The sequence below is a fragment of the Rattus rattus genome, chromosome 3, assembly GCF_011064425.1.
Source record: "Rattus rattus isolate New Zealand chromosome 3, Rrattus_CSIRO_v1, whole genome shotgun sequence".
Classification (NCBI taxonomy): Eukaryota; Metazoa; Chordata; class Mammalia; order Rodentia; family Muridae; genus Rattus; species Rattus rattus.
Window position 1 is genome coordinate 20,214,606 of NC_046156.1, and position 24,808 is coordinate 20,239,413.

The 24,808-nt window shown below is 43.8% G+C and overlaps 1 pseudogene; it reads left to right on the forward strand.

Moving 5' to 3' along the window:
• The first annotated feature begins 7,787 nt into the window (after positions 1-7,787).
• Positions 7,788-9,840, forward strand: LOC116896203 (annotated as a pseudogene).
• Positions 9,841-24,808: the final 14,968 nt, after the last annotated feature.

Consider the following 24,808-nt stretch of genomic DNA (forward strand, 5'->3'; position numbering starts at 1 on the left):
ACTAATTAATAAAATGTCCTATAAGCTTGCCTACAGCCCAGCCTCACAGAGGCAGTTTTTTCAATTGAGGTTCATTCCTCTCTGATAACCCTAGTTTGTGTCTAGTGGACATAAAACTAGCTAGTACAGAAATCAATGAACTAGAAACAACTAAAACAATATGAAGAATCAGTGTTAAGAGCCAGTTCTTTGAGAAGATAAAGATGGACAGATCTTCATCTCAGCTAACCAAAAGAGAGCCAATATCACTCTAATACCAAAACAGTAAAGACAAAAAGGGTGGGAGGGGTGGGAAGGGGGTTAGGGGGAGGTGGGATACAGGCCTTATAAACATAGACTCAAAAATACTCAATAAAATACTTGCAAACAGAATATTATCCCTCGTTAAAAAGTTAGCTTTATCTCTGACGTTCAGGAATGTTCAACATATACAAGTCAATACATGTAATAAACACTAAAATGGATTTAAAGCCAAAACAAACCACATAATCATTTCAAACTTCTAACAAAATCCATACCTTCATGATAAAAGTCGTAGAGCATATAGAATAAGAGGGAGCATACCTCAACATACTAAAAGCTATATATGAGAAGCCTACAGCCAACATCATCCTAAATCAGTGGTAATCAACCTGTGGGTCCAATCCCATTTGGAGATTGAATGGCCATTTAGACAGTCACCTAAGATCACCAGAAAACACTGACATTTACACTATGATTTTTTAATAGTAACAAAATTAACCATTGTGAGGTATCAACAAAAAAACAATTTTATGGCCTGGATTCACCACAACATGTGGAACTGTATCAAAGAGTCACAGCATGAGGAAGGTTGAGAACTGCTGTCCTAAATAAAGAAAATTTTGAAGCAATTCCGCTGAGGTCACTCATGAAAAAGGAATGTTCACTATCCCCACTCTTTTTCAGCACTGGGCTAAAGGCACTAGTTGGAGCAAGAGAAGGTAATTAGGATAAAACAGGGAAAGAAGAAGACAAACTCTCCCATTTTGCGGATGACATGACATTAGACATTAGTGATCTAAAAAAAAAAAAACTATCAGAAAACTTCTAGAAACATTTCGTCAACATTCATTCAAAAATGTGGCAGGCTACAGAATTAACTTGCACAAATCAATAGATAACCTGTACAACAAACATGCAGAGAAGATCACGGACATGTTTTCATTCACAATATCTTCAAAGATAATAAAGTATCTAATGATAAACCCAACCAAGTAAGTGAGAGGGACCTCTACAGTAAAGATTTCAAATCTCTGAAGAAAGCGGTAAGGATGTTACACCGTGAGAAGATATATTGTGCTCTAGGGAGGGTAGAATTAATATTGTGAAATGAACATTTTACCAAAAGCTATTTACAGATAAAAGGGCAATTAGAATCAGAATCCACAAATTTGTATTTCAGCCACTGACTATTTGACAAAGGTGTCGTCATAAGCCAGAGAAAGGGCATTTTCAGCAAATGGTGCTGAGAAAACTGGATGTGCATTGCAGAAGTTGTGACTATACCAGAATCTCTCACCTTGCACAAAAACTAACTCAGAATGGACCAAACACCCAAACATGAAGCCCAAAACTTCCAGAAGAAACCATAGACAGTAGGATCTTTATGGGATGCAGGTGTAGGAAAGAACTTTCTAAATAGACCTCCACCTACACAAGAATTAAGGGCAGCAACTGACTAGTAGGACTTCATGGAACTAGAAATCTTCTGCACAAGGAAAGTCACAATCAACTGGGTGAATAGAAGGCCCACAGAATGGGAGAGTACCTTTGCTGGCAATACATTTGACAGGATTAATATCCAAAATATATAAAGAACTCAAAACACAGAGTCAAAACAAACAAATGACCCACTTGACAAATGGGCCTGAGACCCAGAGAGTTCACAAAAGAGAAAAAAGATTAAGAAATATCTCCAAAAAATGTTTTATCATTTCTAGCCGTTAGGGATTATGTAAATCGAAATCAGCTTTGAAATTCTGTTTTCCAGGATAGCTAAAACTATCCTCAACAATAAAAGGACTTCAGGGGGAATCACTATCCCTGAACTCAAGCAGTATTACAGAGCAATAGTGATAAAAACTGCATGGTATTGGTACAGAGACAGACAGATAGACCAATGGAACAGAATTGAAGACCCAGAAATGAACCCACACACCTATGGGCACTTGATTTTTGACAAAGGACCCAAAACCATCAAATGGAAAAAAGATAGCATTTTCAGCAAATGGTGCTGGTTCAACTGGAGGTCAACATGTAGAAGAATGCAGATCGATCCATGCTTATCACCCTGTACAAAGCTTAAGTCCAAGTGGATCAAGGACCTCCACATCAAACCAGATACACTCAAACTAATAGAAGAAAAACTAAGGAAGCATCTGGAACACATGGGCACTGGAAAAAATTTCCTGAACAAAACACCAAAGGCTTATGCTCTAAGATCAAGAATCGACAAATGGGATCTCATAAAACTGCAAAGCTTCTGTAAGGCAAAGGACACTGTGGTTAGGACAAAACGGCAACCAACAGATTGGGAAAAGATCTTTACCAATCCTACAACAGATAGAGGCCTTATATCCAAAATATACAAAGAACTCAAGAAGTTAGACTGCAGGGAGACAAATAACCCTATTAAAAAATGGGGTTCAGAGCTAAACAAAGAATTCACAGCTGAGGAATGCCGAATGGCTGAGAAACACCTAAAGAAATGTTCAACATCGTTAGTCATAAGGGAAATGCAAATCAAAACAACCCTGAGATTTCACCTCACACCAGTGAGAATGGCTAAGATCAAAAACTCAGGTGACAGCAGATGCTGGCGAGGATGCGGAGAAAGAGGAACACTCCTCCATTGTTGGTGGGATTGCAGACTGGTACAACCATTCTGGAAATCAGTCTGGAGGTTCCTCAGAAAATTGGACATTGAACTGCCTGAGGATCCAGCTATACCTCTCTTGGGCATATACCCAAAAGATGCCCCAACATATAAAAAAGACACGTGCTCCACTATGTTCATCGCCGCCTTATTTATAGTAGCCAGAAGCTGGAAAGAACCCAGATGCCCTTCAACAGAGGAATGGATACAGAAAATGTGGTACATCTACACAATGGAATATTACTCAGCTATCAAAAACAATGACTTTATGAAATTCATAGGCAAATGGTCGGAACTGGAAAATATCATCCTGAGTGAGGTAACCCAATCACAGAAAAACACACGCGGTATGCACTCATTGATAAGTGGCTATTAGCCCAAATGCTTGAATTATCCTAGATGCCTAGAACAAATGAAACTCAAGACGGATGATCAAAATGTGAATGCTTCACTCCTTCTTTAAAAGGGGAACAAGAAGACCCTTGGCAGGGAATAGAGAGGCAAAGATTAAAACAGACACAGAAGGAACACCCATTCAGAGCCTGCCCCACATGTGGCCCATGCATATACAGCCATCCAATTAGACAAGATGGATGAAGCAAAGAAGTGCAGGCTGATAGGAGCCGGATGTAGATCTCTCCCGAGAGACACAGCCAGAATACAGCAAACACAGAGGCATATGCCAGCAGCAAACCACTGATTTGAGAATAGAACCCCTGTTGAAGGAATCAGAGAAAGAACTGAAGAGCTTGAAGGGGCCTCGAGACCCCATATGTACAACAATGCCAAGCAACCAGAGCTTCCAGGACTAAGCCACTACCTAAAGACTATACATGGACTGACCCTGGACTCTGACCTCATAGGTAGCAATGAATAGCCTAGTAAGAGCACCAGTGGAAGGGGAAGCCCTGGGTCCCTAAGACTGAACCCCCAGTGAACTAGACTGTTGGGGGAGGGCGGCAAGGGGGGAGGATTGGGAGGAATACCCATAAAGAAGGGAGGGGGAGGAGGATGTTTGCCTGGAAACCTGGAAAGGGAATAACACTCGAAATGTATATAAGAAATGCTCAACTTAATTAAAAAAAAAAAAAGAAAGAAAGAAATCCCAGTCAGAATGGCAAAGCACAACAAAACAACTGATAACAGATTCTGGGAAGGATTCAAGGAGAAGGAAACCCTCATTCAACTGTTGGTTGGATTGCAACCTGGCAGAACCACTGTGGAAATCAATGTGGAGAATTCTCCAGAGGTTACAACTAAATCTATCATATGACCCAGGTATACCATTCCTTTGCATACACCCGGAGGACTTGATATCCCACTCCACAGACGACACTTGGTCAGCTAAGTTCACGGCTGCTCCAGTCACAATGTCTAGGAAGTGGAAAAAGCTTCAATGTCCTTCAGCTGATGAATGGATAATAAAAGTTTACAGGTACACTAAGGGATTGAACTAGAAAAAAAAGTCATATTAAATGAATAACCCAGACACAAAAAGACAAATGTCACATGGTCACTATTACTGTCAGATCCTGGCTTCAGATGAGAGTACATGTCCCAGAGTGACTACCAAAACCCAAGAAAGTAAAAAGACACCATTGCTATTGTGAGGGATGAAGAAAGCAATAGAGGGGAAGTAACAGGATACATGTGATCTGATTGAGGACATGGAATTGCAAGCTGGGGTCCCTAGTTACAGAGGAGAGCAGAGGGAGAAGGGAGTAAAATAGAACAGTAAGAATGCCTGAAAAAGTCGTAAGGAAGCCTACTATTAACGTTCTTCCTACACGTACAGTTTAAACGAAATTTTATCATCTGAGCTGGCCAAAGACTACCACCTACCCTAAGCTCTGGTTTTGACAATCAACACTATAAGAAATTAAAATGAACACAAAATAGGAGTCATTACTCATTCTGGGACTGAAGGGATGACTCAGTGAGTAAAGCCCTTGCCATGAAATGGTGAGAACCTAAGTTCTGACAACCAGAGCCCATGCTGAACTAAGCACAGCAGCACACATCTGTAGCCGTAGCATTTCTACAGAGAAATCAGGTAGGGTGGGAAAGGCCAGGATGACCTAGCTAGCTGGCATGGTGAAAAAGACATCTTGTCTCAAGGTGGAAGGTGAGGACCAGCACCCAAGCTTGTCCCCTGATCTCTATGCACACTGTGTGGCATGTCCACAGGTTCATACGCACTACACACACCATACAGAACATACTCTGCTCTTCACTCCTACTGTGTGATGTCCTAATGACCCACATAAATGAGAAGTGACCGCAGAATGACCATCTCTAATACCTGTTAACTCTTCAGCTTGCCCAGTTCCCATCAACTCAGTGACTCCCTCCAAGCCACAAGAGGACAAGAGAGGCACTGCATGAGGAAAAGCATTCGATGAAAACTCACTTCTGGTTGCTTTCCCAAGAAAACTTAGCCATGCATCATTATGTATCACACCTTCATTTGACAGCTTTCGGTCTGTAAAAAGTGTGCTTGGTTAAATCAGTGACTCATGTCCAAAGCAAACTTCTGGAACAGCGTTCTACATGATTTTTGGAGTAAATGTCTTATAATTTATATCATTAAAATACGCCACGTGAAGTAGCTGGTTTCCTTGTAGCATTTCACATATCCTTGGGTTTGGTTGACTTGCCTCATTCCACTCTGTCTCTCACCTCCCTGCTTCCTGTTCTCCCCGTTAACTAGCAGTTGCCTTCTGCTTTCAAACCACACACCAAGCTTCACACTAACTATAGTCTTCAGTTACTTGGATATACCACAGTTGCCCAACCTTTCCTAACATTTGGACTCCTAAGGCATCTTGAGTTTTGAAAACCAATCCCCAACAATCTCACAATTCCCTGCACCCAAATCCCAAGAACTGGAGAAGAGAACTGACCAACCAGGAGTGCAGACATCCTGAGACCGCAGGACAGACTGCCACTTCTGCACACCTCTGCCCACATCCCCAGTCCAAGGGGAAGCTGCACAGTGCCTCTGGACACGGAAATATAGGAACAGTCAGCTGCTGGTACCCACAGTTCTGGTGTGTGCCCGGGACCAAACTGAACCAGCCAACCAGCTCCCTGTACCCAAATCCCATGGGGAAGAGAGCTGGACCCTCACAAGTGTGGATACTCCTGAGAAGTCAGAGGACTTCTGCCCACAGTCCAGACCCAAGAGGGAATCACCTAGTGCCAACTGTGCCCAAGGGTGCAAGGACCTAGGAGCAAGAACCCTTTGATTCCTGCCCATGCCTAGAGCTGGAAGACAGTCTGCAGGAGCGCCGACACAGCTGAGAGCAGAGCACCTGTTCTCAGGAAAGGCTGAAAGAAAACAGGAAAACAGTTCTACAGGAGTGCTGACACAGAGGCCTACAGCAGGGTCAGGTCACTCTCAGAAACAGCAAGACAAGAAAACATCAGAGACAACCCAATGGCTAGAGCCAAGCACAGGAACAGAAACCAAGACTACTTGGCATCATCAGAGCTCAGTTCTCCCACAAAAGAAAATACTGGATATCCAAACACACCAGAAAAGCAAGATTTAGATTTAAAATCACATTTTTTTGATAATGATGGAGGACTTTAAAAAAGACATTAAGAACTCCCTTAAAGAAATACAGGAAAATGCAAGTAAACAAATAGAAGCCCTTAGAGAGGAAACACAAAAATCCCTGAAAGAATTACAGGAAAACACAACCAAACAGGTGAAGGAATTGAAAATGGAAATAAAAACAATAAAGAAAGCACAAAGGGAAACAACCCTGGATATAGAAAACCTAAGGAAGAGACAAGGAGCTATAAATACAAGCATCACCAACAGAATACAAGAGATAAAAGAGACTCTCAGGGGCAGAAGATAGCATAGAAAACATTGACACAACTGTCAAAGATAATGTAAAATGGAAAAGCTCCTATCCCAAAACATACAGGAAATCCAGAACACAATGAGAAGATCAAACCTAAGGATAATAGGTATAGAAGAAGGGGAAGACTCCCAACTTAAAGGGCCAGTAAATATCTTCAACAAAATTATAGAAGAAAACTTCCCTCACGTAAAGAAAGAGATGCCCATAAACATACAAGAAGCCTACAGAACTCCAAATAGATTAGACCAGGAGAGAAATTCCTCCTGTCACATGATAGTTAAAACACCAAATGCACAAAACAAAAAAAGAATATTAAAAGCAGTAAGGGAAAAAGATCAAGTGACATATAAAGGCAGACATATAAGAGTTGCACCAGACTTCTCACCAGAGACTATGAAAGCCAGAAGATCCTGGACAGATGTCATACAGATACTAAGAGAACACAAATGCCAATCCAAGTTACAGTATCCAGCAAAACTCTCAATTAACATAGATGGAGAAACCAAGATATTCCATGACAAAACTAAATTTACACAATATCTTTCTACAAATCCAGTCCTACAAAGGATAATGGATGGAAAACTCCAACACAAAGAGAGAAACTACACCATACAGAAAGCAAGAACATAATTTCCTTGCAATGAAACCAAAACAGAGACAGACAAACATAATTCCACTTCTAACAACGAAAATAAAAGGAAGCAATAATCATTATTCCTTAATATCTCTCAACATCAGTGGACTCAATCCCCCAATAAAAAGAGATAGACTAAAAGACTGGATATATGAAGAGGACCCAGCATTTTGCTGTATGCAGGAAACACACCTCAGAGACAAAGACAGATACTACCTCAGAGTAAATGGCTGGAAAACAACTTTCCAAACAAATGGTCTGAAGAAACAAGCTGGAGTTGCCATCCTAATATCAAATAAAATTGACTTTCAACCAAAAACCATTAAAAAAGATAAGGAAGGCTCATCAAATGTGGAGCCAGCTCTTAGGTTCTCTGTGTGGTCTTGTTGTCAGCACAGCCAGGCCTATATGCAAGCAACCATGTCTAAGGGACCTGCAGTTGGCATTGATCTTGGCACCACCTACTCCTGTGTGGGTGTTTTTCAGCATGGAAAGGTGGAAATAATTGCCAATGACGAGGGTAACCGCACCACACTGAGCTATGTTCCTTTCACCAACACAGAATGATTAATTGGGGATGTGGCCAAGAATTAGATTGCAACGAACCCCACCAACACAGTTTTTGATGCCAAATGTCTGATCGGATATAGGTTCAACGATGCTTTTGTTCAGTCTGACATGAAGCACTGACCCTTCATGGTGGTGAATGATGCAGGCAGGCCCAAGGTCCAAGTCAAATACAAAGGGGAGACAAAAAGTTTCTACCCAGAGGAAGTGCCCTCAGTGGTTCTGACAAAGATGAAGGAAATTGCAGAAGCTTACCTTGGAAAGACTGTTACCAATGCCATGGTCACGGTGCCTGCTTACTTCAGTGACTCTCAGTGGCAGGCAACAAACGATGCTGGAACTATTGCTGGCCTCAGTGTACTTCCAATTATCAGTGAGCCAACTGCTGCTGCTACTGCCTATGGCTTAGATAAGAAGGTCGGAGCTGAAAGGAATGTGCTGATTTCTGACTTGGGAGGTGGCACTTTTGATGTGTCAATTTTTGAAGTCAAATCAACAGCTAGAGACACCTACTTGGGTGGAAAAGACTTTGACAACCAAATGGTCAACCATTTCATTGCCGAGTTTAAGCGAAAGCACAAGAAGGACATTAGTGAGAACAAGAGAGCTGTCCGGCATCTCTGCACTGCTGTGAGCGGGCAAAGCACACCCTCTCCTCCAGCACCCAGGCCAGTATGGAGATTGATTCCCTCTATGAGGGAATTGACTTCTACACCTCCATTACCCGTGCTCGATGTGAGGAATTGAGTGCTGACCTGTTCCGTGGCACACTGGACCCTGTAGAGAAGGCCCTTCGAGATGCCAAACTAGACAAGTCACAGATCCATGATATTGTCCTGGTAGGTGGTTCTACCAGAATCCCCAAGATCCCGAAACTTCTGCAAGACTTCTTCAATGGAAAAGAACTGAATAAGAGCGTTAACCCCAATGAAGCTGTTGCCTATGGTGCAGCTGTCCAGGCAGCCATTCTATCTGGAGACAAGTCTTCTCAGACTTGTTCAGGATTTTGTGCTCTTGGATATCACTCCTCTTTCCCTTGGGATTGAAACTACTAGTGGAGTCATGACTGTCCTCATCAAGCGCAATACCACCATTCCCACCAAGCAGACCCAGACTTTCACCACCTACTCTGAAAACCAGCCAGGTGTACTCATCCAGGTGTATGAAGGTGAAAGGGCCATGACCAAGGACAACAACCTGCTTGGGAAGTTTGAGCTCACAGGCACCTCCAGCATCCCGTGAGATTCCTCAGATTGACGTTACTTTTGACATTGATGCCAATGGCATCCTCAATGTTTCTGCTGTAGATAAGAGCACAGGAAAGGAGAACAAGATCACATCACCAATGACAACGGCCACTTGAGTAAGGAGGATATTGAGCGCATGGTCCAAGAAGCTGAAAAGTACAAGGCTGAGGATGAGAAGCAGAGAGATAAGGTTTCCTCTAAGAACTCACTGGAGTCTTATGCTTTCAACATGAAAGTAACTGTTGAAGATGAGAAGCTTCAAGGCAAGATCAATGATGAAGACAAACAGGAGATTCTTGACAAGTGCAATGAAATCATCAGCTGGCTGCATAAGAACCAGACTGCAGAGAAGAATTTGAGCATCCGCAGAAAGAACTGGAGAAGGTTTGCCACCCTATCATTACCAAGCTGTACCAGAGTGCTGGTGGCATGCCTGGAGGAATGCCTGGTGGCTTCCCTGGTGGAGGAACTCCTCCATCTGGTGGTGCTTCTTCAGGCTCCACCGTTGAAGAGGTGGATTAAGTCAAAGTAGAGGGTATAGCATTGTTCCACAGGGACCCAAAACAAGTAACATGGAATAATAAAACTATTTAAATTGGCACCAAAAAAAAAAAAAAAAAAGATAAGGAAGGACACTTATTATTCAAAGGAAAAATTCACCAAGATGAACTTTCAATCCTAAATATCTATGCTCCAAATGCAAGGGTACCTACATTCATAAAAGAAACTTTACTAAAGCTCAAAGAACACATTGAACCTCACACGATAATAGTAGGAAATTTCAACACCCCACTCTCATCAATGGACAGATCATGGAATCAGAAATTAAACAGAGACGTAGAGAAACTAACAGAAGTTATGAACCAAATGAACTTAACAGATATTTATAGAACATTCCATCCTAATCAAAAGGATATACCTTCTTCTCAGCACCTCATGGTACCTTCTCCAAAATTGACCATATAATCGGTTACAAAACAGGCCTCAACAGATACAGGAAGATAGAAATAATCCCATGCATCCTATCAGATCACCACGCACTAAGACTGGTCTTCAATAACAACAATAATGACAGAAAGCCCACATATACATGGAAGTTGAACAATGCTCTACTCAATGACAACTTGGTCAAGGAAGAAATAAAGAAATTAAAGACTTCTTAGAATTTAATGAAAATGGAGATACAGTCCCAAACTTATGGGACACAATGAAAGCAGTACTAAGAGGAAAACTCATAGCTCTGAGTGCCTGCAGAAAGAAACAGGAGAGAGCATATGTCAGCAGCTTGACAGTACACCTAAAAGCTCTAGTACAAAAAGAAATAAATAAACCCAAGAGGAGTAGAAGGCAGGAAATAATCAAACTCAGAGCTGAAATCAACCAAGTAGAAACAAAAAGGACTATACAAAGAATCAACAAAACCAGGAGCTGGTATTTGAGAAAATCAACAAGATAGATAAACCCATAACCAGACTAACCAGAGGACACAGAGAGTGTTATCTAAATTAACAAAATCAGAAATGAAAAGAGAGACATAACAACAGAATTTGAAGAAATTTTTTAAAAAATCATCAGATCCTACTACAAAAGCCTATATTTAACAAAACTGGAAAATCTGGAGTAAATGGACAATTTTCTAGACAGATACCAGGTACGAAAGTTAAGTCAGGAACAAATAAACCATCTAAACAACCTCATAACTTCTAAAGAAATAGAAGCAGTTATTAAAAGTTTCCCAACCAAAAAGAGCCCAGGACCAGATGGGTTTTAGTGAAGAACTCTGTCAGACCTTCATAGTAGACCTCATACCAATACTGTCCAAACTATTCCACAAAATAGAAACAGAAGGAGCACTACCAAATTCCTTCTATGAAACCACAATTATTCCTATACCAAAACCACACAAAGAAAGAAAACTTCAGACCAATTTCCCATATGAATATTGATGCAAAAATACTCATTAAATTCTTGCAAACCAAATTCAAGAACACATCAAAATGATCATCCATCATGATCAAGTAGGCTTCATCCCAGGGATGCAGGGATGGTTTAATATACAAAAATCAATCAATATAATCCACTATATAAACAAACTCAAAGATAAGAACCACATAATCATTTGATTAGATGCTAAGTAAGCATTTGACAAAATTCAACACCCCTTCATGATAAAAGTCTTAGAAAGATCAGGAATTCAAGGCCCATATCTAAACATAGTAAAAGCCATATACAGCAAACCAGTAGCTAACATCAAACTAAATGGAGAGAAACTTGAAGCAATCCCACTAAAATCGGGGACTAAACAAGGCTGCCCACTCTTTCCCTACTTATTCAATATAGTTCTCAAAGTCCTAGCCAGAGCAATCAGAAAACGGAAGGAGGTCAAAGGGATACAAATTGGAAGGGAAGAAATCAAATTATCACTATTTGCAGATGATAGGATAGTGTACTTAAGTGACAACAAACATTCCACCAGAGAACTACTTAACCTGATAAACACCTTCAGCAAAGTGTTGGGGTATAAAACTAACTCAAACAAATCAGTAGCTTTCCTCTACTCAAAGGATAAAGAGGCTGAGAAAGAAATTAGGGAAATGACACCCTTCACAATAGTCCCAAACAACATAAAATATCTTGGTGTGACTTTTACCAAGCAAGTGAAAGATCTGTATGACAAGAACTTCAAGTCTCTGAAGAAAGAAATTGAGGAAGATCTCAGGAGAGGGAAAGATTTCCCATGCTCATGGATTGGCAGGACTAATATAGTGAAGATGGCCATTTTGCCAAAAGCAATCTACAGATTCAATGCAATCCCCACCAAAATTTCTACTCAATTCTTTATAGAGTTAGAAAGAGAAATTTGCAAATTCATTTGGAATAACAAAAAACCCAGGATAGCAAAAACTATACTCAACAATAAAATAACTTTTGGGGGTATCACCATCCTTGACTTCAAGCAGTATTACAGAGCAATAGTCATAAAAACTGTATGGTATTGGTACAGAGGCAGGCAGAGAGATCAGTGGAACAGAATTGAAGACCCAGAAATGAACTCATACATCTATGGTCACTTGATCTTTGACAAAAGAGCTAAAACCATCCAATGGAAGAAAGAGCATTTTCAACAAATGGTGCTGGTTCAACTGGAGGTCAGCATGTAGAAGAATGCAAATCGATCCATTCTTATCACCATGTACAAAGCTTAAGTCCAAGTGGATCAAGGACTCCACATCAAACCAGATACACTCGAACTAATCAAAGAGAAGTGGGGAAGAGTCTCAAACACATGGGCACTGGGGAAAATTTCCTGAACAAAACACCAATGGCTTACACTGTAAGATCAAGAATCGACAAATGGGACCTCATAAAACTGCAAAGCTTCTGTAAGGCAAAAGACACTGTCATTAGGACAAAGCAGCAACCAACAGATTGGGAAAAGATCTTTACCAATCCTACATCTGATAGAGGGCTAATATCCAAAATATACAAAGAACTCAAGAAGTTAGACTCCAGAGAGCCAAATAACCCTATTAAAATGGGGTACAGAGCTAAACAGAGAATTCTCAGCTGAGGATTATCAAATGGTCAAAAAGTACCTAAAGAAATGTTCAACATCCTTAGTCATCAGGGAAATGCAAATCAAAGCAACTCTGAGATTCCACCTCTCACCAGTCAGAGTGGCTAAGATCAAAAACTCAGGTGACAGCAGATGCTGGCAAGGATGTGAAGAAAGAAGAACACTCCCCCATTGTTGGTGGGATTGCAAACTGGTACAACTACTCTGGAAATCAGTCTGGAGGTTCCTCAGAAATTGGACATTGCATTACCTGAGGACCCAGCTATACCCCTCCTGGGCATATACTCAAAAGATGCTCCAACATACAACAAAGACAAATGCTCCACTATGTTCATAGTAGCCTTATTTATAATAGCCAGAAACTGGAAAGAACTCAGATGCCCTCGAACAGAGGAATGGATTTTTTTAAAAATGTAGTACATCTACACAATGGAGCACTACTCAGCTATCAAAAATAATGACTTCATGAAATTCATAGGCAAATGAAATGAACTAAAAAATATCATCCTATGGTTATCATCACAGAAAAACACACTTGGTATGCACTCATTGATAAGTGGATATTAGCCCAAAAGCTCGAATTACTTAAGATGTAATCCACAGACCAAGGAAGCTCAAAAAGGAGGATGACCAAAATGTGGATGCTCCCACTCCTTTTTTTTTTTTTCTTTTTTTCAGAGCTGAGGACCGAACCCAGGGCCTTGAGCTTGCTAGGCAAGCGCTCTACCACTGAGCTAAATCCCCAACCCGCTCCCACTCCTTCTTAAAAGGGGAAAAAAAATATCCATAGGAGGGGATATGGAAGCAAAGTTTAGAGCAGCAACTGAAGGAACAACCATCCAGAGCCTGTCCCACATGGGCATATATATATATATATATATCCACCAAAACTAGAGAAGATTGATGAAGCTAAAAATGCATGCTAAAAGGGACCAGATATAGATCTCTCCTGCGAGACACATCCAGAGCATGACCAATACAGAGGTCAATCCAACCACTGAACTGAGAACAGGACCCCCTTGGGGGAAATTAGAGGAAGGATCGAAAGAGTTGAAAGAGTTGAAGGAGCTTGCAAACCCATAAGAACAACAATGCCAACCAACCAGAGCTTCCAGGGACTAAACCACTACTGAGAGACTATACATGGACTGACCCAGGGCTCAACTGTATTTGTAGCACAGAATAGCCTTGTTGGGACACCAGGGGAAGGGGAAGCCCTTGGTCCTGCCCTGATTGGACAACCAGTGCAGGGGAATATGGGGAGCAGTAAGGGGGATGTATGGGGGGAATACCCATATGGGGGAGGGGGAGGGGATGGGGGCTTATGGACAGGAAACTGGGAAAGGGAATAACATTTGAAATGTAAGTAAGGAAATAGATCTAATAAAAAACAAAAAGAAAAAGAAAACCAAACCCCCAAATGTTACATTGTGGTTTTAGATGCTACAAGTTCCTCACTTAAAAACTGACTTGCCCAGGTGTTGTGGTACACACCTTTAATGCCACCACTTGGGAGGCAGATCTCTTCGAATTTGAGGCCAGCCTGGTGTATGTAGTGAGCTCTAGAACAACGGGAGCTATGTAGTGAGACACTAGCTCAACAAACAAATACATAAAGAAACAAATGATCTGACCTGTCAAACCCTTCTACTTTTAGTCACATCAGCAACTCCCTCTGGGTATCTGGCTCTCTTCCCATTTATCGCTGTCCAGCGTTTATCCGTGTGAGCGCCGTAAAGGAAGCGCAGAGTACAACTGTCAGCACCCATGGAGCTGCGGTGTGATGGCCTCTTAACACCATCAACTGCTCATCAGAGTACCTTACCACTCTTACCAGGCCTGCGACCTTCCACAGACCCGTCTCCAACCAATCAACACATTGCAGGCATAGCTCAAATGGAAAGTGGACAGAGATGGGAAGATGTCCTTTCATTTACAAGAACCATTGCTTAGCACTCTATCCCTTTCTCAGAAGCCAGCAATGGCATGGAGGCCCCCGCATGTACTTGTTTGGTCCAGATAACATTTGTTAAGATAAACAAAGCAGCAACAACAAACTACACAACCATTGAAGTTTTGATCGACTTTACACAGAGATCTAGTTATCTTCACTTCTTTAAGAATACGTGTAGAAGGTTGGCTTGGCTGGTAGTGTGCTTGCTACACAAGCAGGAGGATCTGAAGTCAGGTCCCCAACACTCACATACAAATCATGCATAGAGCACATGTCTACAGCCCCATCACTGGATAGACAGAGACAGGAGGCTCTTCGAGAGCTCATCGGCCAACCAGCCTAGCAGAACTGTTCTCTGAGGGATCTAGTTTCAAAAATGAAGTGGAAGGTAACTGAGAAAGGCAACGCATGTTGGTGCATAACAGTCATGTGTATGCTACATATACAAACGAGGGAGATCTGGAGGGAGACTGAGTGTGCACTCCAGTGGCAAAACATACATTTACTATGGGTAAGGCTCTGGGCTCAGTCTCCAGATCACAGGGAAGTGAGAGTTTTAGCACTGAGGGGCCTGCATTTCAGGAGCACCATGCAGTTCTGAGTTCACTGTGGGTCCCACACATGAGAGTTCAGCTCACATCACCACCAGATGACTCATGGGAGGGTGACCTGTGGAGACCTCACATGGGAAGGAAGTAGGTTTTCAGGACAAAAAAGCAACACTACACAGCAGATCACATGCACAGGAAGTTGGAGTAGCTGACTCAAGGATGGCCCTGTGGGCCACACAGAATTGCACTGTATTTATTGTTTTTAAGGTTCTGAAGGCTGGTGAATCCCGGAGGCCAAATGAGAAACGACAAGAACACGAAGGCAGAATGAATAGCAAGCTATCCCAAGCCTATGCCCACCCCGTCTTGCTAACAGTCTCCCATCACAGCACTGGCACATATCCTGTTGCGACTGCAGGAGTTTACAATGTCCCTTCTTGATCACATGAGGAATGCAGCCTGCTGTAGTCTGGTGTCTCTGTGGCTGTGATAATTTCATGACTTTAAGCAGCATGTCCATATCACAGTCCATCACTGGGGGAAATCAAGTCAGGAACTCAATCGAGAACCTGGAGGCAGGAACTGAAGCTGAGCGCACAGAGGAATATGGTTTCCTGACTTAATCTCATGCTTCCCCAACCTCTCTTTCTTATACAACCCAGGACCACAAAGAGAGGCCGTCCCACATCAATCATTAATGAAGAAGACTACATGCTAGTGTTCAAGGCAATTCCTCAGTTACCTTTTCATCTTCCCAAGTGACTTTAGTTTGTCTCAAGTTGACAAAAACCAGACAACTCCCATCCCGTTGAATACTGGGAGTCACTTGGCCCTGATACAGAAAGGATCCGACAAAGCCAAGCTCTCTACTGGAGATGTCATCCCACAATCTGCACTGCCAAACCCCCAGGACGACCCAAGCCCCACGACTTCCACTATCGAGTCTGCCCTAGGAAAACATGACTCCGTGACTTAAATGGTTACCCAATTAGAAACTTTGTTCCACTACCACCTAGTGAAGAGGACACCCCGCTGACAAACCATTGTTCAGTGGCATCAGGCACATAGAAGGATGTGCACGGGAGGAGGAAATGGCTCAGGAAGAAAAAGATCCTCCTCCAAGCCCTAAGATATCAAAGGGCACATAGGCTGGGAACTGGAAGGTGTTAGTCACGCAGGGGCAGTTACCAAAGCTGGTCTCCTCTGGAGTTTGACCAGCCCAGGTGGGGAAAGTTCCAGAAATTCTTACCCCTCAGATGTCCTTGAAAAGTCCCACGGTATCAGTGAGGGCAGCTGAAAGCGCATTGGTGGCAATATTGCAAGTTATTTATCCAATATCTCTGTTCTCCTTATTTATAGAACTTCAGTTTTGCTCAGGAGACAATATGACTAACTTAGAAAATTCCTGTCTTCCCAGGTGGCTGAACCTGGGCTACGATTCACAGAAATATAAATTTCCAGAGAGAGAAATAGAAAAGGGCAAATTCTTGCTAGAGATAGCCTTCTCTTTCTCTTCCTTGTTATCAGTGCTGAAAAGAGCCCAGAAGCACAGCTGCCCTCCCTTCTCGCCATCACTAAATACTGTGAAGATGAAAAGGATAGACATTGAGGTCCAGGGAAAGGGAATTACACGGGACCCAGATGGTAGGAACATCCATGAACCAGATAAGACCCTGCCCTTTGAGGAAGGATGCCACAGGCCTAGTCATTCACGTATCAAGATCACTCTAGGGCATCTTGTTCTGCCTATGGTTGCAACCATAGAACCTGGAACTTCCACAGTTCACTCCCCAGGGCAAAGGCCACCCCCTTCTGACAAAACATGGGAGATTCACTGCCTATTTACTGCAGAAGGAAAAGGCAGGAAACAGTTTCTTAATGGATACCCCGACAGAGTAACAGCGCTGTAGGTGGAGAGGACTCTGGGCTCTTGGCATCCACATGGGAGGAGGAGGAGGAGGAAACAAAAGACCAGGCTTGGGAAATGTAGATGGGACCTGAGATGCCTTAATGCTTTGTTATAGACTGGGAAGTGCAAGCCCAAGGTTTCTGAGTAGAAAAATTGATTTGTTTGTTTTGTGCTTTGTTCCAGAACCAGTGTTGTTACTAACAGGGAGGCAGGAAGGAGAGATGAGCCACACCCTGGGAGACTATTCTTCTCAGATGTCTCCTGTTTCTGTATTTCTGTGGAAAGACAGAAAAGCTTTTGTTTGAGGTTCCTTTCAAGGCTGTTTAGATTGCAAGCAGGCTTGTGTAAGAGACGCAGCAGCTTTTTTTTTTTTTTTTTTTTTTTTTTTTTTTTAATGTACAGGCAAATGAGATGACGTCACTCTCAGGCAAACAGAGCCAAGAATGTTTGCGGACCCTTTCACAGGTTGTAGGTAGCTTTCTTGGCTCATAATGCTTGCTCAGCTGTGTGTAGCACCCACCGGGTCCACAGTTCCCAGCGGGCCTCAGGGAGAAAGGATTACACAAACACCAAGGTTTCCTGTGGCTTGTCTCACCACCTCCGGAAGTGAGGTCCGCTTTTTGTGAGCTAGCCCTAGGGGAGGCTTCTCTGTCCTTAGGCTTCACCTGGACAGGGGACAGTCAGAGAAGTGGAGGCGGAGCCTGGGCCTGAGGATTGTGAAGTGTGTACTGGGGTGGCTGGGCAGGAGATGATGGTAGAGTTAACCCTGAGAGAGAGCTCTGAATGAGAGCAATGGCTGGCTTCCATGGGCCGACAAAATCAGTGGGACAAATCTGCAGGGGTGCAGTCCAGAGAGCAGGACGTTGCTTCAGCTGAACCTTGGCCCTGGATGGGCAAGCCATACAAACATAGCAAAGTGCTCGAGTGCCTCCTCACTCAGTCTCGGTGATGCATTAGAGTTCCCTTCAAAATGCAGGCTTCCTTTAAAAAAAAAAGTCGAACTTTATGAAGCACTTAGGGAATCAAATTCCTAAAACCTGGGAAGCTGAATTAAGGATTTGAAGGTGAGTCTGTCCTTCTGTGGTAAGTGGGAAAGCACTGGCCCGTGAAAATCCAACAGCATTCACGCGTGCCTAAGAGAAACATGTATGTATGCCGCCAGCCCATGGGAACCCGAAAAAGAAGAATCAGGAGTCTAAGGGCCAGCCTGAGTTACATAGTAAGCCTCCCTGTCTCAAAACAAAACAAAACAAAACAAAACCAAAACAACAAAAACCTAGAGTAAGAACAGCCAGGCGACCATTCCCTACTTCAGTGTGCATGGGCCATTGTTCAATTTCTATCCTGAAATCTCCTTACCCAGCATGCAGGGATTCCAGAACTCAGGGGTCACTAAGCCCTGACTCGGGGACCCATTATCACTTGCCAAGAAAACCGTTGCACCTTTGTGTGAGCAGCGCTTCCTAACCAGCAGCTCCAGGTTTTAGGCTTAGGTAGACTCTGTCCCAAGGTCCAGAGACCTCACTGACCCTCGGAAACTGCCCTCCAGCAAAAATAATCAGGATACCTCATGCCAGTCTTCCTAGGAATGGCACCAGGTATGACCCCTGGCTACCCTCACCTACTCCATTACTGTGGATACAAAGCCAAGGCTGTTCAGGCATAAGAACCCCCTGGATTCCTGAGGAGCCCGGCAAAGGGCAAGGCTGTATCCCTCATCAGGGACTCGACCTCCTCTCAAGCGTACCATTTGTCACTGTGTGACCCAGAGCCTCCCCATGTGGCTGTGGCTGGCCCTGTGTGGACGAGCCAGGTCCCCTGTCTTAAACGCCATTAGATCTATACACATCCATTCATTCTCACTATTACTTGACCCCAGGGGCCAGGATTCATGTTGAGTCACTTCTGCCCATCGGCATGACACTGTTCTGTCCATGTAACCTGGACTCCACCTCCTGCCACACAGAAGTTCCAGATAGAAATTGGTTGAGAAGCCCATTAACCCTGGAGAAACTCAGAATTTATGAGCAAACGAATTCTTCAAAGGTGGGATCCCCACTCAGAGTTGCCTCCCACCAGTGTGATGTTTAAATAGGTTTAGTGATGTGGTGGGAGCAGAGATGCTCCAAGGCCCAGGAGGCTCAGATGTTTCTGTTCTCAGCAATCAGGTGTGGGCTACCCTAAGGTCAACTGACAGTAACTGGAATCATGTTATCATTCTCAAACCAATTTAGAGGCAAGTGGAGACAGTTTTCTTTTACACAATGAAAGCCCACGCTTTAGGAGAATAGGGGCTCTCTACCCAAAACCAAATAATCCTGACGCCTGTGTTGCCATCTCAGCTCAGCTGCTCTCAGAGAACACCATAGACATGGTGGCTCGAACAACACAAGGATTCCACATGGCTCTGGAGTCTGGGAAGTCATATTCAGGGAGCCAGCAAGAGTGGACTCTCTTTGAGGTTTCTGTTTCTATGGAAACTCGCGGAGGAAGAAAGGAGGCCCTTGTCTCTTCTCTCTCTCTCTCCTCCTCTCCTCACCTCTCCTCTCCTCTCCTCTCTCCTCTCCCTCCTCCTCTCTCTCTCTCTCTCTCTCTCTCTCTCTCTCTCTCTCTCTCGCCTCCTCTTTTTATTATAAGAGCACTCAAGCCATGACCCAAACCTCATGATACAAACCCACTTACCCATCAGTGGTCATCAAAGTACCACCCACCACAACAGGGATTACAAGGTTCCACACCTGAACGTAGTTGGGAGAGTCCACCAAGAGAACAAACTTTGAGTCCAGGGCACTGGGATGCTACTGACACCGAGGTTAGCAACACAGGCCAGGCCTGCAGAGCCTGCATTATAACAGAAAAGATGCCATTCATGTCTGTTCAATTGTGAGGGGGTTTTCAAAAGGAAGCCACAGGAGCCTGTGTTGGGGTTGGAGAGGGGCCTGGGGCATTCAGAGGACTTCCCTGAGAAAGCTCTTCAGGACATGAGTGGGATTTAGGGAGTAAGAATGTTTGGACTCTTTTCATCCTTGCAGAGACCCTACTATGCAGGTCAGGGACTAGGATAAGAGGAAGAAAGTGGCCTGGCCATGACAAGCAATAGTGACGAGCACACATGTTGAAGGCTCCCTCTGCAGCACAGCAGGAGGAGCCCCATCTGACCCAGCTTTGTTTCATTGCTTTCCTGACATCCATCTCATAGCCTAGAAATTAGACTTCTCACCATACATAAGGTTTGAAAGACGCACCTTGAGAGCTGGCGTTAGCAATTGCTCAAGGAAAGAGCAGAATTTTAATTGGGACTTGAAATCGGAGCCCCAGGATTCTCTTCTAAAGAGATAGGATGTGCTCTTAAGAGTCGTTTTCCTTTATGGGTGAGTGAGGGGCTCATGTAGCCCAAGCTGGCCTTGAAGTTGCTGGGTACCCAAAGATGACCCTGAAGTCCCGAACTTCCCTGCCTCCTCCTCTCCAGGGCTGAGATCACAGGCATATGCCACCAGGCCAAGTGTATTAGTTATTAATTTTTTTATTTCTTCACATTCTAATGAAGAATTAGGGAGAGCACTGGGAGGAGGTGTGTGTGAGAGAGAGAGAAGGGGGAAGAGAGAAAAGAAACAGAGAGAATCTGAATGAATTGTGCATGTGTGCGAGGTTCCATCTCTGCTTAGTCAACCAAGCAAACAACGGAAGTACAAACACAAAGTTACATCTGGAGTAACAAGTAGACCTTTTCTTACCTTAATCCCCAAAGAATACAATTTAACCACCTGCACGATGTTCACACTGTATCCTGTGTGATTAGTAACTGAGAGATGATTTATGGAAACATGTTTCTAGGTTATAAACCAACATTATACCATTTTATGTCAAAAAAAATGTGAGCAACACTAGACTCAGGTGCAGACTGAGATAGCAAGCACCAGTTCTCCGAGATTCTCAGGGACCACTGCCAATGGATCACACAGCAGATTTCCTGCTGGCGTAACGGGCATCCTCATATTTTACTAGGTCAGCCAAAACGCTAGTATGTATAAAATACATGAAGTTTTTCTCAAAGCTGCACATAGGATTCAAGGGGCTTGCACATCCTACATACACACCCAACCACTAAGGCATACTCACAACTGTCCTCTCTAACTACAAAGCCCTAAAGATTACTGGAGGCAAGGAAGACCTGGCTCAGGGGTTTGAAGCATGCACAGCTCTTCCACAGGACCTGAGTTCAGGTTCCAGTACCCACATCTACTTGTGACTCTAGCGCTAGATGGTCCACTGGCTTCTGCTGACCTTCAGGGCACTACACACACACACACACACACACACACACACACACACACACACACACACCACCACACATATAATTAAAATAGTTTTTAGTCAATCTAGGGACTATGAAGGTGGCTCAGTAGGTAAAGACATTTGCCTGACATAACATTATGGTCAACCTGACAATTGAAGTTTGAGCCCCAGAACCTACTTGGTAAAAGGAAAATACCAAAGTTGTGTTCTAGCCTGCACATGTGCCTATCTCTCTTTGTTTGCCTCTGTCTCCGTCTCTCTCCGTCTCTCCACGTCTTTCCCCATCTGTTTCTCTCTCTCTGTCTCTCTCTCTGTCTCTCTCTCTCTCTGTCTCTCTGTCTCTCTCTCTCTCTCTCTCTCTCTCTCTCTCTCTCTCTGTCTCTCTCTCTCTGTGTCTCTCTCTCTGTCTCTCTCTCTGTCTCTCTCTCTGTCTCTCTCTCTGTCTCTCTCTCTGTCTCTCTCTCTGTCTCTCTCTCTCTCTCTCTCTGTCTCTGTCTGTGTCTCTCTCTGTCTCTCTCTCTGTCTCTGTCTGTCTGTCTCTCTCTGTCTCTCTGTCACACACACACACACACACACACACACACACACACACTAAAAGCTAAATTAACTTTTACTTTAAAACTTTATGCGTTATGTGGCTCCAGTTTGCACAGCTTTAAGACTTACCAGTAGGTATCATAAATCAGATTCTTTTAATAATTTGACTCAGTCATCCCACTATCAGAATATCCAGAGCTACACGCACAGTGTGGGCCATAGACGAAAGGACACAGCAGCTGCATTTGGTTGTGAAGAGCTGAAATCTATTAACAATTGGTGGGTAGTGGCCTACTAAATGCTGGCTGGTCCACACCAGTGGCTCGCAAACATTTTGGACTCTGGGTCTCTTTACTTTTTTAAAGAAGGTTAAGGGCCCCAAAGAGCCCTTGTTTGTGCGGAATTTCTGTGAATATCATGCTAGAAATCAAAAGGGAGAAATATTAAAAACACTGAAAATTATAAACTCAGACCCGCTTTGCCCATGAGTGGACATCACTACCCTTACCCTGCACCATCTCTGAAGACCTCCTTGTTCACAGAATGAGTAACGGCTAAGAGGAGACAGAACGGTTTAGCATTAGAAAGCAGATTAAACCCTGGGAACTCTTACACGTAAAGAATTGCAAAACGTCCCTCCATGGACCAAATTTTGAGAACACAATCCACTTAAACACTAGGCAAGCTAGCAGCTAACACTACATAAACTGTATTCACTGACACTAAAAACAACAACAACTCTGATTTAATGAAATCAAAACATTAATGGATATGATTGTACCTCTACCCTTTTCTTGAAACAGTCTCACCGTAGCCTTTCTTTGGCTTGGTCTTCCTGCCTCTTAAGTGCTGGAATTACAGGCAGGTGTGGCCACGCCCTCTTACCATACAACTTAAAATCAGAATTCTTAAAATGTCAACCTTCTGGATCTACAAGTATATACCTTTAGATGCTAAACGCTTATTTATTCTTTTGATTTTTCTGCATTGAGATTTTTTTTTTTAATTTCTGAAATCCAATTTCAGCTTAGTAGTAAGGAGCCAACAGCAAAAATGGCCAACAACAAGGTACTCACGTTTTTGTTTCTTTGTTCGACGCTGAGGGTTGAGTCCAGGGCCCTGTGCATGCTGGGCATACATTCCACCACTCAACTACTCCCTCGGTGTCAACCCCAGACAGGCTAACCAGAGTAGTCTGCAAACCACAGCAAGTCTCACTTGAAGCTTGGTAGAGCTGTGCTTCTCCAGCCCCATGAAGAACTAAGTCAGAACCTGTGCTCAGAACCTGGTAATCCCTGCTCATTCCCACCACCTGGGAGCCTAAAAAGGCAGCTGCCTGGCAGGGCTGGTGGGATTTTTGTGCTCCTAGCCAATTCTACCACGCATGAAAAAATGATACTTTAATGTAATCTTGGTTTCAACCTTGCAAAGAATAAAACAGAAACGTCCAGTAACCCCTGCTTTGAGGCTTGTGCACCCCAGCAATCCCCAGCATCCACAACGTGTGATAACCACCCTCCCTGTCAGTTCCTGGGTCTGGGAATTTCAGAGGAACAGAGGATTTGGGTGGAGCGCGGTGGCTTAGTCCATTCAAATACTCAAATACGTGCCTTAGGCTGGTGATTTATGGACAACAAAAGCACCTTGTTTATGGTTCTGCGGGCTGTGGAGAAGTACCAGAAGTTCCCATGTTCGGTGGAAACCCAGGCCTTCCAGAGCATTCCAGGCCTTTGCACTTGCCAGAGGGGAGGAACACCTGTCCCTAGGCCTCCTTCATAAAGGCATTGAGGCCACTCAAGACCAGGGATTCACGTACACCAGTCACCTGAAGCCCCGCCCCTGGCTACTGCGTCATCTTTTTTTTCCCTCCATCTTTATTAACCTGGGTGTTTCTTATTTACATTTCAATTTTTATTCCCTTTCCTAGTTTCTGGGCCAACATCCCCCTAACCCCTCCCCCTCCCCTTCCTTATGGGTGTTCCCCTCCCCATCCTCCCCCCATTGCTGCCCTCCCCCCAACAATCCCGTTCACTGGGGGTCCAGTCTTGGCAGGACCCAGGGCTTCCCCTTCCACTGGTGCTCTTACTAGGATATTCATTGCTACCTATGAGGTCAGAGTCCAGGGTCAGTCCATGTATAGTCTTTGGGTAGTGGCTTAGTCCCTGGAAGCTCTGGTTGGTTGGCCTGCTTCGTCTTTTGCAAGTGTTCTGTCTATGTGTGAATCATGTATGTGTGCTTAACATGTGCATGCCTAGTACTGCAGAAGTCAGAAGAAGGCTCAGATCCCCTGGAACTGGAGTTAGAGTCAGGGATGTTTGTGACCCACCATACTTGGAATTGAACACTGGTCCTCTGCAATAGCAACCAGTGCTCCTAATGGATGAGCCACCATCACTCAGCCGGGGTCATCACTTCCCCCCCCCCTCCCGGGAGCTGGGGACCGAACCCAGGGCCTTCTACCACTGAGCTAAATCCCCAACCCCGGGGGTCACTTTTTTTTTTTTTTGGTTCTTTTTTTTGGAACCCAGGGCCTTGTGCTTCCTAGACAGGCGCTCTACCACCGAGCTAAATCCCCAACCCCGGGGGTCACTTTTAATGCAGAAAATGTTGAAGGATTTAGTTATCCAAGCCAGGGCACCTGTCTTCCCTCATATCTGCCCCTGACCCCGCAGAGATAAGAGCCCAGGTGGGCAGGTGTATTAGGTAAGCTTAGTTACTATTTGAGGGGGGATGGGGTGCCAAGACTTACTATTTTTGCCTTTAAC